Source organism: Aotus nancymaae, unplaced genomic scaffold (assembly GCF_030222135.1).
Source record: "Aotus nancymaae isolate 86718 unplaced genomic scaffold, 86718_ANA_hifiasm-v0.15.2.pri h1tg000010l, whole genome shotgun sequence".
In the NCBI taxonomy this organism is placed as follows: Eukaryota; Metazoa; Chordata; class Mammalia; order Primates; family Aotidae; genus Aotus; species Aotus nancymaae.
In genome coordinates this window covers 23,417,897-23,425,615 of record NW_026988421.1, presented here as the reverse complement: position 1 = coordinate 23,425,615, position 7,719 = coordinate 23,417,897, and the positions used below count along the sequence as shown (strand labels likewise).

Genomic DNA, 7,719 nt, shown 5'->3' with positions numbered 1-7,719 from the left:
TACTGCTGAAAGAAATCATAGATGACACAAACAAGTGAAAACACATCCCATGCTCATGAATAGGTAGACTCAATATTGTGAAAAGGACCATACTGCCAAAAGCAATCTACAAATTTAATGAAATTCCCATCAAAACACCACCATCATTCTTCACAGAACTAGAAAAGCAATCCTAAAATTCACATGAAACCAAAAAAGAGCCTACATAGCCAAAGGAAGACTAAGCAAAAAGAACAAATCTGGAGGCAATATATGACCCAACTTTAAACTTTACTACAAGGCTATGGTGACTATGGTCACCAAAACAGCATGGCACTGGTATAAAAACAGGCATACAGATCAGTGGAACAACAGAGAACCCAGAAATAAAGCCAAATACTTACAGTCAACTGATTTTCAACAAAGAAAACAAAAACATAAAGTGTGGAAAGGACACCTTATTCAACAAATGGTGCTGGGATAATTGGCAAGCCATATGTAGAAGAATGAAACTGAATCCTCATCTCTCACCTTAAACAGAAATCAACTCGAGATGGATCAAAGACTTAAATCTAAGACCTGACACCATAAAAATTCTAGATGACAACATCGAAAAAACTTTCTAGACATTGGCTTAGCCAAAGACTTCACGACCAAGAACCCAAAAACAAATGCAACAAAAACAAAGATAAACAGATGGGATTTAGTTAAACTAAAAAGCTTTTTGCACAGCAAAAGAAATAATCAGACAACTCACAGAGTGGGAGAAAATCTTTGCAATCTATATATCTGACAAAGGACTGATATCCAGAATCTACAAGGAACTTGAAAATAAACAAACAACCCCATCAAAAAATGTGCTAAGGACATGAATAGACACTTCTCAAAAGAAGATACACAAATAGCTAACAAACATGAAAAAATACTCAGCATCACTAATTATCAGGGAAATGCATATCAAAACCACAATGCAATACCATCTCACTCTTTCAAGAATGGCATTAATATAAAAAAAAATAGATGTTAGAGTGAATGTGGTGAAGAAAGAACACTTTTATACTGTTCATGGGCATGTAAACTAGTACAACCACTATGGAAAACTGTGTGGAGATTCCTTAAAGAACTAAAACTACATCTGCCATTTGATTCAGCAATCCCACTCCTGGGTATCTACCCAGAGGAAAAGAAGTCATTGTACGAAAAAGATACTTGCACACACATGTTTATAGAAACACAGTTTGCAATTGCAGTAACATGAAACCAGCTTAAATGTCCTTCAATCAATGAGTGGATAAAGAAAATGTGGAGGGTGTGTGGAGGGGGTAAATATATATATTTACCATGGAATACTACTTAGCCATAAAAAGGAAAAAAATAATGGCAATTGCAATAACCTAGATCAAATTGAAAACTGTTATTCTAAGTGAAGTAACTCAAGAATGGAAACCAAACATCATAAGTTCTCACTCATAAGTGTCAGCTAAGCCATGAGGATGCAAAGGCATAAGAATGATACAATGCACTGGGGCCTCAGGGGAAAGAGTAGGAGCATGTGAGAGGTAAAAGTCTACACATTGGTAGGTACAGTGTACACTTCTCTGGTGATAGGTGCATCAGAATCTCAGTAAACACTACTAAGAACTTATTCATGTAACCAAACACCAGCTGTTCCCCCAGAACCTATTGAAATAAAAAATATTATATTAATACTATACTGTAGTCTATTAAATGTGCAATAGCATTATGTCCAAAGAAATGCCCAGATCTTAATTAAATACTTGATTGCTAAAAAAAACCCTATAGGTGAAGATGGCTTTATTAGTCAATTCTCCCAACCATATTAAGGAAAAAATAATATGAATTGGAGGACACTAATGCTTTCAGAACATCAAGGAGAAATAAACATTTCTGAACACATTTTCTGAGACCACATTTATCCTGACAGCAAACCAGATAAAGACATTATAAGGAATAAAAATTACCAACCATTCCCCTTATGAATATAGTCAAAAAATATCTTTATGATAGTATTAGAAAATCAAATCCAAATTGTGTAAAAATGATAGTATATTACAGCTGATTGATATTTATATAAAGAATGCAAGATTAATTTAACTCAAGCAACAATCAATTTTATTTATCATGTTAACAAAATGAAGAGAAAACCCATGTGATTATTTCAATATATGCTGAAATAGCATTTGACAAAAGTCAACATACATTCATTATAAAAAACGAAACAAGGAATAGAAAAGAACTTTTTCAAACTGAAAAAGGACATTTATGAAAAGCCACAGCTAAAATCATACTTACAAATGAAAGACTAAATACCATCTGGTTAAGATGGGAATAATACAAGGCTATACACTCTCAGCAATTCTATTCAATATTGTACTGCAGGTCCTAGTCAGTTTCATGATGGAAAGAGATGAAATTAAAGGCATAAATACTAGAGAGGAAGAAATATAGCTGTTTTAATTTACAGATTATATATCAATAAGTTTTTTAAAAATTTACTAGACTAAGAAGTGTAGCAAGGTAACATGATACAAGTTTCATAATCTTGATTTAATTATATTCCCATGTACTAGCAACAAACAATTGAAAATAAAATTACAAAAGCAATAACATTTATAATAACATCAAAACATGAACCACTTAGATATAAACAGAGCAAATAGAGTAAAATATTGCATGGCCAGAAGAACAAAAATTACTAACAACTCAAACTCACATTTCTATAAGAAATGTTAAAATATCTAACTAAATGGAGATATATGCCATAGTCATGGACTGAAGACTTAATCTGATTAAAATGTCAGTTCTGTCCAATGTATCTAAGTATTCAATACAAAGCCTGTCAAAATCCAGGTAGTACTTGTAAAAATAGATACAAACTGATATTAATATTTTTAAAGTATAAAGCATATAAAAATATTCAAAATAATTTTGAAAAGAGTAAGTTGGAAAAACACAACACCTGATTTCAGTATTGCTATAAATGTAGAGTAGATATGACAATACCATACTTCTATTAAAAATATATATAGAAATAAAAGGAATAGAACAGTAAGATCAGAGGAATTGTGCATGTGTGTGTGTGTGTGTGTATGTGGGTGTATGTGTGTATGTATGTGTATTCAAGTGATTTACAGTAAAAGTGTCAGGATAATTCAAAATATGAAAGAATAACCTTCTCAAGAAATGAAGGTGGAACAACTGGTTATCCATCTGGAAAAAACATAACCTTGATCCTTACTCACACTATATAAAAAAATTTACTCAAATGGATCACATAACTAAACTGACACCACACAATATTAGGCAACAATAGAAGAAAATCTTCATGATCATTAAGGAATCACGATTTTCCTCGATAGGCCCTAAAAAGCAAGAACCACAAAAGAAAAACAAATTGATGAAGTAGACTTTGTGGGATTTAGCTTTAGGCCAGGTGCAGTGACTCCTGCCTGTAACCCCAGCCGAGGGGATTATTGGGAGGCCGCGGTGGGCTGCTGATAATTGAGAGGCCGAGGTGGGCGGGTCACCTGAGGTCTGGAGTTTGAGACCAGCCTGGCCAACATGGTGAAACCTCGTCTCTACTAAAAAAAAAAATTGAAAAATTAGCCAGGCATGGTGGTACACACCTATCATCCTGGCCACTTGAGAGGCTGAGGCAAGAGAATCACTTGAACTGGGAGGTGGAGGTTGCAGTGAGCTGAGATTGAGCCACTGCACTCCAGCCTGGGTGACAGAGCAAGACTCTGTCTCAAAAAAAAAAAAAAAAAAAGATGTAGCTTTTTTATATATCATAAAAAGTTTAAAAATTAGCACAGACTATCTTCATGGAAATGAGGGTAGTATTAATAGCTACTTCGAAGGGGTGTTGTGAGTGTGAGGGGCACAAGGTAGAGGCCTCGACAGTGTTGTCCACGCTTGTTGGGGCTGTATAGCACATTTCAATAAAGATACATGCATTTTAGATTCAATCCCCCCATCCTTTACAATGCTTTTATGGTATTGATAGCTTCAAACATTACCTATCTCGTTTTTTAATTGTATGTTTAGAAAGGCTGGGGGTTTACAACTCAATATTTTTCATAGTCCTGTTTATGAGAGCTTATTAGTCAAAGGGAAGCAAGAAACATTCTTCATACTCTTGTACATGAATATTACTTGTTACTCACATAATTACTGCCCTTGAAATCATGATTACGTTAAAAACTCATAGAGTGCTGCAAGGTATGTTTAACAGCTAATATACTTAGGAACCGTGCTGAGTGATTTGTACCTGTTGTCTCATGTTTTCTTTATGGATATCCTAAATTTATAGATAAAGAAACTGAGGGTTAACTAGGGCCACTCACTTGTGATGTGTCACCCTATATTCGATTCCACATTACCCTCATTCAACACCGTACAAATTATCTGACTAAATGCACTCAAGTTCATTCGTAATCTAGATATGATCAAATAGATGCCCTGTGACAGAAGCAGTGGCAATGAATCAGGCCTATTTCATTCTTACAACGTTTCGAGGTTATGTAAAACACCTATTTCTTCTTGAAAAATCTTTGGCATGTGAAAATCTCTGAAATATATTTGATCATAGAATCACAAAACTAGTTAGCTAGAGGCAAAGTGAAAATATTTCAATTCAACTCCTTCCTGTTTGACGAAGTATAAGATGCCTTGCTCAAAGTCACGTTGGAAGACTAGAGGCTTAGCTTGCCAAATTCCCAATTCTCTCCTTTTGCAGTGATTCCAACTGTCTCCATTAATATGCTAGATACAAAATCTGGGGAGGATGAGAATGCACAGTGAATCAGAGGAAAACAGGCAATCCTGGGGCTTTCCTTACCGCACACCAAGAAGGATGCTGAGGATGTAATAGGAGCCGGCAGCGAGTCTGCCGGAGCCGATGGTGTTGAGGAGGTGGGTGAACCAGAAGGCAAATATCATCAGCATCAGACTCGGGACAGACAGCTTATTGATTTTCTTTTTACTTTAGTCACGACGCACGTCGGTAAATAGCAGATCATGTCGTGGGAGCCAAGCTGGAACCTGGCAACATCAAGAAGAAGAGAAACCTTGAAGGGAAGGCGGACTCTTGCCGCAAACATCTCACATCTATCAGTCCCTCGTGTGCAGCTCTTTAGGTCAGAGGAGGTAACTAATAATGGCATTTGGCCAAGTACTGCAAAGTGCCACAGTTTCCTGCCCGGAGTTTTATCGTTCTTTCTAATGTTCACATTTAGATGAGAGGAACAAGAAAGCTTGGTTGTGTCCTTCCTGGGAGGAAGCTGGTGCAGGTACCTCCATTATCATGTAGTAGATGAGGGGTGTAAGCACACACGGGTGGAGTCTCTGTTTATGGCCAAGCTTCTGCTGAGAAAAACCTATTCAGAGTTCTGTTAAGTTCACAGGTCTTGACTTCCAGACAGCCAGGTGCGACTAAATTCCGAACCATAGAGTCACCCAAACATTTTTAGTGCCTCAAATTATCAGATGATGAAAGGGGCCGTGGGCTCTGATCACCAGGATGATCTAAGGCTACTGTTATAAAAGGACTCAGGAAAGCATATGTTTGGCTCCTAAACGATCTTCATGGAAGTCTCTTGGCCAGCATTGGTGGCAAATGAACAAAAGCAGCAGCTTCATCCAGAGAAAGGCCTGCTAACTTAACTGGGAATGAAGGTCTGTGTCACTCCACCCTGAAGTTCACTTGTATCAGCAGAGGCCCCGGGATAGAGGGAATATAAAATCGATGGTAGAAAAAGAAAATAAGTATCTGTTTAGGCCTAGAAACCAGCTGTGGTAGTGAGGATTCTAATTAATATCACACATCTTCTCCTTATACATTTCATCCAGAAAAAAAAAAAAAAAAAAAAAAAGCCTGCCAGAATCCTGAAAAATCTCCTCCCAGAACTAATATAAGTAGATTAAAGTGCCCCCAAGAGGCGGATTGTAGCAGACACAGTGTTGCATTGCCCACGCCTAATCCCTTTGGGACTAGAACAACTATTGTCTCCGCTACCCGTAGGTTTATAGCTGATAACTCAAAACCTGGTTGCCCTTCTTAGCATTTGCACTTGGCTGAAGAGAGCCATTTGTCCCAGATAGGGCAGGTCTCGTCAGTGAGTGGGAGATAAGAGGGCAGAATGGCTTGGAGGGTCAGTGGAGGCCTTTGTTGTCACTGCACAGCAGCCGGATTTACTCCTATGCCCATCCAGCTTCCTTTAATTCCCAAGAGGGTTGATTCTGACAGTAACTCACTGTGTACTTCCTGTATGCATCCTAGGAAGCTAACCTGTGACCTTTACTCTTTCCCGTGCCTTTCATGCTTTGCTGTAGCTTTGTACTTACAGCTGGGATAATTATTCTTCAGCTTTTACTGTGCTTTTAAGGCAAATATATGGGCAATAGGTTCTTCCCAATTAGTTAATGTGAAAATGCCTGTATATTGCTGTACATTGTGGGACATATTATCCCAGGGATAAAGTTCTAGAATGGGACATTTTTTTTTTCCTCTTCTTTTGGCATTTTAAATATATCCTTCACTTTGCTTTTTGTTTTTAATTACTCACATGATTAAATCAGCTCGAAGGTTATTATTATTATTATTATTATTTTTAAGATATATGGAACGCTTTACGAATTTGCGTGGCATCCTTGTGCAGGGGCCATGCTAATCTTCTCTGTATTGTTCCAATTTTAGTATATGTGCTGCCGAGGTTATTACTGTTTTTTTGAAGGTAATACATCCCCCACTCTACTCCCTCTGCCTCTGAATGCTCTTACCATTTTCATTGTTTTTTAAATTGTTTACATGTGATTCACTTACTTGAAGCTTTCTTTGTAAATTTTCCCCCTTGGGATTCTTTAATATGATTGAATCTTGTCAGTTAAAAATGGTTAGTATGGCCGGGCGCGGTGGCTCAAGCCTGTAATCCCAGCACTTTGGGAGGCTGAGGCGGGTGGATCACGAGGTCAAGAGATCGAGACCATCCTGGTCAACATGGTGAAACCCCGTCTCTACTAATACAAAAAACTAGCTGGGCATGGTGGCGCGTGCCTGTAATCCCAGCTACTCAGGAGGCTGAGGCAGGAGAATTGCCTGAACCCAGGAGGCGGAGGTTGCGGTGAGCCGAGATCGCGCCATTGCACTCCAGCCTGGGTAACGAGCGAAACTCCGTCTCAAAAAAAAAAAAATGGTTAGTATTTTTTCAATTTTTTTCTTTTGAAATGTCTTACTTCGTGCCTTGCATATCTTTTCAACATATTTCATGAGTTTTTTATAGTTTTCTTTTATTCTATTTTCTATCATTTTTGGTCTCTGCCTTAAATTTAGATATTTTCTACAGGCTTTCTACTATTTCAAATCTGACATTATATATACCAAATACTTAATTTTAGTGATTGAATTTTTCATTTCTAAAATTTTTGTTTGACACATTTTCATGTATTAAGTCTTCGTTGAGAATTTCCCTCCTTTCCTCTATTTTTTGAATACATTAATTATAATTATTTTAAAGTTCCTGTCTGGCAAGTCTAATTGTTGTTTTGAATTTTCCTTTTTTTTTCCATTTATTTGGTGGGTGGCACTTAGTCTTTGCTTTTGCTATATATTATAATTTATTGATTGGATGGTGGACTTACAAATGAAATGAAGTTGGGAATCTTGATGATGCTTTCTTCCTGCAAAGACGCTTAAATTTTGTCAGGCAGGTCATGTTGTAG

The 7,719-nt window shown here is 37.1% G+C and overlaps 1 non-coding gene across 1 annotated transcript; it reads right to left on the bottom strand.

Moving 5' to 3' along the window:
- Window positions 1-6,614: 6,614 nt before the first annotated feature.
- Window positions 6,615-6,721, bottom strand: LOC135274041 (U6 spliceosomal RNA). Its single transcript, XR_010341858.1, has one exon. It is a non-coding gene; the product is annotated as a U6 spliceosomal RNA (small nuclear RNA).
- Window positions 6,722-7,719: the final 998 nt, after the last annotated feature.